General features: G+C 44.6%; 1 protein-coding gene across 1 annotated transcript in view; it reads left to right on the forward strand.

Annotated features, from left to right (window-relative positions):
* Positions 1 to 309: 309 nt before the first annotated feature.
* Positions 310 to 7,393, forward strand: part of Gja1 (gap junction protein alpha 1) — a 13,051-nt gene continuing 5,967 nt past the window's right edge. Inside the window, exon 1 of the mRNA XM_021205209.2 lies at positions 310 to 524. The gene's annotated coding sequence lies outside the window, so the exon portion shown is untranslated. The remainder of the gene's footprint in view (positions 525 to 7,393) is intronic.

Raw genomic sequence — 7,393 nt, forward strand, 5'->3', positions numbered from 1 at the left:
GTTGTTTAGGAAGTGTGACATAAAAGGGACATCTTCTCGTGAAGCAAGGAATGCACCCAACAGTTTTTTTTAATCTGTGAGGAGTCACAGCCCCACAGTGGCTGACGTACAGCTAGAACTGTTTCTTACTTTTTTTTTCCCTTCTCGTCAGCACATTCGAACTACAACTTTATCTTGACCAGGTTGCTTCTTCTGCCTGCTCAGCTCCACGCTCGCCAGCCTCCACTCCACCCCCTCCCCGCCTTTTCTTCCTCCCTCCCCTTTCTCCTAGCCCCTCCTTCCAGTTGAGTCAGTGGCTTGAAACTTTTAAAAGCTCTGTGCTCCAAGTTAGAAAAACGCTTTTACGAGGTATCAGCACTTTTCTTTCATTGGGGAGAAGGCGTGAGGAAAGTACCAAACAGCAGCCGACTTTTAAACTTTAAACAGACAGGTCTGAGAGCCTCAACTCTCCTTTTCCTTTGACTTCAGCCTCCAAGGAGTTCCACCACTTTGGCGCGCCGGCTTCACTTTCATTAAGTGAAAGAGTAAGTTTTGAAAAAGAAAAAAAAAAAAAAAACCCACTTTGCCTAGTAGCTTCTCTTTCTGTAAGGGAAACTCTTTTGTGCTTTGTAAATGCGTTGCGTCTTTGACTTAGGATACTGTAAGTAGGACGACGATCTTCAAAGTGCCTTTGTCATTTCCACGTGCTGAGTTTTATTTGGGTTGTTTAAAAAGTTTCGCTGATCGTGCAACAGGTAAAAGGCTCAAACTTTTTCCAACTAGAGTGAGTTACTAGACTTGGTTCTTTGTTGTGGAGCCTAACTTCACTTTTCTGTAGTCACCACTGGAGAAGGTGTTGCGCGGGCGGGGGTGATGGGGGGGCACCTCAGTCAACTTTGCTTAGCCTGCTTCCTATAGCGCTGGACACTGCACGCTTTTTTTTTCTTATGAAAATCCGGTCGGCTGTTATACTGCCTTGAAACTGCAGGCTCCTTTTGTAAGAGTGCTTTGTTGAGACGCAGCGGCAAGCAGTTGACTTCCACGTGGTTCTCTCTTAGACTTTTCAGGACTAAGGCAGAAAATACGTAGACCAGGGTGCTGCGGTTAGAGTTTTTAAACCAACAGTGGGTACTTTGTGCAAGCCTGAGAGATGCTACGGGATGAGCCCCTTAGCCTGCACAGCCAGCATTTTTTTTTTCCCCTCCACGCTGGCAACTCCGGGCGCGAGAAATCTTGAATGGGTGGTGGTGACTTGCGGAGCGTTAGAGGATGGACGGGCGTTTAGAAACTGTGTGCCAGGTAGCTTTTCCAAAATCAACTGCTAGAACGCGAGCTCCTAGAAAGAATAGGGAAAAGGGATTTTTGGAGCTGCGCTTTAGAGAGAGCTGCCCCCTCCCCACCCCCAACTCCTCCTGCCTGCCCGGACCTGTAGCGACTTCAGAGCTGTTAGGACAGTTTTGAATTGGAGCTACCAGAGGGTGCAAAGCACTAAGCAAAAATGATGCTAACGTGCAGTTTGAAGGGGGTCCGTCTTAAAGCTTTTATTTTTAATTGGTAACACATTCTGTAAAGCACTTTGCCCGGTCTTCATTTTGGCCGGCCTAAATCCACACCGAAATAATTCAGGGTGGGTCTGCATTGAAGGGTTTTTTTTTTTTTTTTCTGTACCAGACGAGGCCGAGTCGTTGTGAAGTGAAAGCTTTAGGGCAGAGGGTGGCACGGGCCCCTCCTGCCCAATCTTAGCATCATCCCGGGCTCCGTTTGCGCTTCCCGCAGCCTCCGAGCTTCGCGGTCCAGACGGCTGGCTGCAGAGGGGGGGGAGGGGAGGCCGGGCTCGCGGCCGGACGGTCAGAAAGCAAGTGGGCGACTTTATTAAAGTTGTCAGTCTGAAGTCCCCCGCGCCCTCCGAGCCGCCTTTTCACGGTTTCTTTGCCTAAACTCGTCTGGTGGCTGAGTGGAGCCCCTGGGAAGGTCCCCTAAACACCTAGGGAGTCCTGGTGCTGGTAAATGCACTTGTAACACTCCTGGAAACTCTTGAAATTCCCCAAGAATGAGGCGGGGCGGAAGAAGGAGGGGCAAAGAAGACCCTTCGAGAAACCCTGCCACAGCTACTGACGTGTGCTGAGGCAAATCCGTTCAGGATTGGGAAATTCAAACCTTGACTTCCGAGCAGAGTTCTCCCCGTTAGTGCCCTCGGGTCCACCCAATGCTCGCTGGGCATCTCTGGCAGAGTCTTGGTCGAGCACTCCCCGGCCCGCGCCTGGGGGACAGCTTCCCTTCCCCTCCCACTGCTGGGTTTCGGGTGGGAAGAGGAGAACTTAAAACGTACAGGGCAGCCTTTGGAGGTGGATTTGATTTCCTTTGTTCCCCAAGTAAAATAATGGTGACTGGAAGGTGGTGAATCTGACCATTCCAAAAGACCACTGGGCAATCTTGAACAGTCAGTAGTGTCCCATGAGGAAGCCTGAGGGTTTCTTTCTTTCTTTCTTTCTTTCTTTCTTTCTTTCTTTCTTTCTTTCTTTCTTTCTTTCTTTCTTTCTTTCTTTTTTTCTTTCTTTCAATGAGGATTGCTGAAAATACAAGTCTGTAAAGTAAAATATGCCAATGAGGACATATACTACCTGAGGAGAGGGGCACTACCAGTTAATTCTGCTTGGTAGGCCAAGTTGTGTGAAAATGTTACAGTTACAGATTGTATCCTGTGCCCTAGTGAGGTGTTGAATTCTGAATTACTGGAATACATCTATCTCCCCGGTGTGTGAAAACTTTGCGGACCCAGATTCGGGTACAGTGGCTATCTGTCTTTTGTTTGGTGTTCCAGGTGGTAGTGGCTTGATATTCCACTGTCTAAACATATTATATATATATATATATATATATATATATATATATATATATATATATATAAAATCTTCAACATTGCCCCATCGTTCTTTGAGGTTGGGATTCTTCTATTGCTGACTTTACACGGGAAATTTGGTTCTAAAGCCAGCAGCAAGAAGGGAAGGCTGCATTTCCTTCTGCATAAGGAGCAGAGCTTGGTTGCTTAGCTGTTTCCAAATCCCGCAGAGAGGAAGGATGGCAGATATTCTGCCTTTATCACAGTATTGCAGAGGTGTAGCTCATGTGAACAGTAGAAACTTTGTATACCCCGAGGGAAGGGAACTATAGGAAAGTCACCCACTGATTAATACCTGGGACTCCACCTTTCCTGTTGTTCTAATTTCCCTTCAAGATTCGGATTGACTTTTGATGTGTTGAGGGCTTATCCTGCTCACAAGGGAGAGAGGAAGAAACAAAAAATCATCTTGGGTGTATCATTAACGTCTACATTAAGTGTAGATGCTCCCAAGCTTAAAAGTTCCCAGCTGCCTCTAAGTGGGAGGGTACAGGTGTGTGTGTGTGTGTGTGTGTGTGTGTTGATTTCTTGGGGTAATTGGTTAAAATGTCCACTTTCCATGACTGTTAATTTACCATGAAGAGATTCTGCATGAGCAAAATGCCGTTTGCCAAGATCCAATAGTGGTTAGTTCTTTAGGTAGCTGCCTAAATTCACATCTCACTATTTCTAGTTGTCTACTTTTTTGTAGAAACTCTGCTGTTGCAAACAGTTTTAGTTACTATTTTGCTACCTAAAAGAAGATATGGAAATTAGGAGACAGGTGAGATAAATTTCAGTACTTTTGAAAGAAACAGCTATATTTTATCACCATCTTAAGTAAAAGCTTGGTATACATGGATTATCTAACTTGTGCTTATTGAGGCAGATAGACTGTACTTAGTGAGGCTTGAGCATCCGAAACCTGTTTTATGTGACCATGGACTTACTTACAGGATTGCTTAATAAGAGCTATCCGTTTGCAGATGGGTGGGAGAGTGGAGGCAGATGAAATAACAAAAAATATCGTTTTTGGAATTATTTGGATGACAGATCTATATGGCTCTTACTCTGCAGTTTCTGATCTGACACCAGCCCCCATTCCTAAGGTTGACTGAGCAAACTTGGTTGGCAGGGAAAGAGATTGTCTCTGGTTCACCATCTTCCTTGGGGTGGGGTGCCTTAACCACAGCTTATTCTGTGGAGTCCGGGATGTTTTGACTGTGTACAGACCAGGATATGTAAAGAGCAGAATAAAGAAGCCGTCTGGTGTTTCATATCAAAAACCTGTGAGCCTGGGAATATTAAGAAATTCCTTACAAAAGAATGGAGGTAATCTGGACCCTGTGTGTCAGAATTCATAACAATGATGTTTACACAAAATGGGTTTCGTTGACAGAAGAGCTAAATTTACTACTCACCTGATACAAGGCTACAAAGGTTGACATAAACTTTTCAAGCAGAAGGTTTCTGTGATTGTCCTTGGCTGCCTTGAAATCATGTGTTACCATCCATTGGAACACTCAGAACTGGGGGGGGGGGGGAGATACTACTTAAACTAGGGGAGAGAACGAGAGAACACACGCAAAGCAACAGCCTTTGCTTCGTGTGGATGAGTGTTTTGTATGAATGTACACAGTGTGTGTGCCCGATCCAAGGAGGGATTGGATCCTCTGGCACTGAAACTATGTCCTCCACAAGAGTAGCAAGTGCTCCTAACTGCTGGGTCATTTCTCCAGTCTCTCTGACTTTTTAAAAGAAGAGTTTTTGCTTGTTTTGTTCTGTCTTGCTTTTATAGACCTGACTCTGACCTTAAGTTTGTCAGGATCCTTCTATTTCAGCGTCCTAAACACTGAGATTACAGGCGTCAACAAGCCTGCCAGATGAGAGTCCCCTGAATTCCCTCACAGATAGTTCTGTAGCCTGTCTTACTCTGGGGTACTGGAGCTGGAGCTGTGGGAAAGCAAGCTTCCTCACAGTTCACATTAGAGGAGGATCCTGACAGTAAGCAAATGTGGCACAGAGGAAAGCTGTTTTTTTTTGTTTTTTTTTTTCAAAAAAAAAAAAAAAAAATTGGACAGGGGAAACAGGAAATTCCGGGACCTGGGGAAGGGCTATTTCATAGTTCCTGCTCAGGAAAGTTAGCTAACGAGGTGAGACCTGAAAAGAAGAGTGCAGATGCAAATATTTTGGCAAGTTAGGGAGACAGGAAAACTGAAGAGAGGTGAGTCAGGCTAAATGCTAGGGTACTGAGCGGAAGCAGGCATAGAGTGATTTCATCTTGACGATAAAGTTTATCTGCACATTAAAATTCAGGTGTGTTCATCATGTGTCAACTTAAAACTGCCCCCCCCCCAAAAAAAAAATCTGGCTGTGATTGGAAGAGCAGAGGAAGAGTCACAAGGAAGCATTTGGTATGAGGGGCAGGTTTCCTTATAGAAGTTAAAGGAAAAAAAAATGGTAGGAGGGATTTGCACTTAAGTTTTAGAGGCATGCAGTGGTTTGCACTTGGTGCACACCTTTAATTTCAGCACTTGACTTCAAGACTAACCGGGGCTACGCAGAAAAACCCCGTTTACTCAAGGATAACAAAAACCCCACAATGGTGCTGGAATGATCTCAGCCCTTGGAAGGCTGAAGAAAGTAATCACTCAGACACCAGTTCAAGGCTGAGGTGGTGGCCGGATGGGAACACACACAAAGCAGTAACCGCCCCCATTAAATTGCCCATTAAGGGGCCTTCATCAGGAACTTCTTTAGGCATTTCCTTGTGGATTTTTAGATAGCATAATTTTATCTAAAATATCAAAGGACCTTCATCTAAATTTCCCTTGTTCTGAGATGATTGCTACCTAGGCGTGGTGGGTGGTGGTGCATACCTTTAATCCGAGCATTCCAGAGGCGGGGTAGGTAGATCACTTATTCTGAGGGCAGCCTGGTTTACCTAGTGAGAGTTTGTCCAGAAAAGATGGCTACCAGCTGGGAGTGTTGGCACACGCCTGTAATCTCAGCTCTTGAGGTGGAAGAGGGAGGGATCACCCCTAGATATTAAGTCAAACCTAGTGCTAGAAGTGGGCTGCACGAAACCCTTCTCAAAAGATATTAAATCTCAATTTTTATTTACTCGGCATTATAGTTGTCTGTTGGAAAGTATGTACAATTAAAAGCCAGTTGCTCCGACTGTGGTATCCTTGTCATACCAGCATCATGGGATTCATTTGCCTGCAGCTTCTGCAGGGATGATTTGCTGAGACTCCAGGGAAAGACACAGTCAGCTAGATTTAAACTTAAGATGTAAACTATTTTGAAAACGACTCATTTAGGTTAAACAGTTTTCATTCCTGTGATCTCGGGCAGTGGCAGGGAGGAAGCGACAGACGGGACAGAACCAGCGGAGCCAAGAGTGACCTCAGTTCACAGGTGCCAGAGAGCTGCTGTCCCCAAATGCTCTGTACCTCAAACTAAATATTTAGACGCTCTGGCCCTCTCTCCTTCCCAGATGTTCCGCCACTCGGAAATATTTTAGGCAGAAAAACACCCAATCTTTGGAGGAGCCACTCATTGCCTGCTCACCTCCAAGACTTTCCTTTAGAACCACCTGAGACATTTGTTTTAAATAGTAACCAAAACAAACAAACAACACTACTGATCTCCCAGGCCTTACCTTGCAGAAGCTCAGATTCAATCCACTCTTGAGGGACAGGCATGTGTAGGTCAGCAAATGTTGGTTGTGTGACTGGTGTAGTTGGAAAGCTACTTGGTAAAGAGACCAAGTGTGTCTTGGGCTTTGAGCATCTGGTCTAGGCGATTGTGGAGAGAAGGCAATCAGTCTAACATGGGATACCAAAAGTTCTAGAGTGACCAACCTGGTCACTGCCTAGACTGCTACTAGGGACTGGAGATCTAGCTAGTTTGAGCACTTGTTTGAGCCTGTAATCCTAGCAGAGGTATAGGCAGGTGGACCATGGTTATCCTTCTATGTATTAACCACAGGTTTTGAGGATAGCCTGGGCTACATAAGACTCTGATTCAAAGGAGGAAATAAGTGAAAAAAAAAACAAAAGCTATATCTGAGAACTTTGCACAAAGCACTAACTTAGACCATGGTATAATTCTAAAGCTTCAACTTGAGCATCTAGATAAAAAGTGAGCACCATGAAGCCTGTTTCCTCTTGTGTCAAGCAAGGCATGTTCCTATCTTGTGTCGTTGATAGCTTGAAGAAAGAAGGAAAGATGGCAGTGCCAAGGACTCTGTGAACATAATTAAGCCCTTTTGTTATAAAAGAACATTAATATTTGAACTAAGACCCAGGTCTGGTTGTGAATGCCTATATTGTAAGCACTTTGGGAGAGTAACATGAAAAGTTTGCTACAAGTTTAAAGCTAGCCTGGGCTACATACTAAGCTAGAGTCTAGTTAGCAGTATCTAGCAAGATCCTGTGCTGAAAAACCAAAACTTTTTTCTTTCTTTCTTTCTTTCTTTCTTTCTTTCTTTCTTTCTTTCTTTCTTTCTTTCTTTTTTTTCTTTTTTTTTTT

Source organism: Mus pahari, chromosome 9 (genome assembly GCF_900095145.1).
Source record: "Mus pahari chromosome 9, PAHARI_EIJ_v1.1, whole genome shotgun sequence".
Classification (NCBI taxonomy): Eukaryota; Metazoa; Chordata; class Mammalia; order Rodentia; family Muridae; genus Mus; species Mus pahari.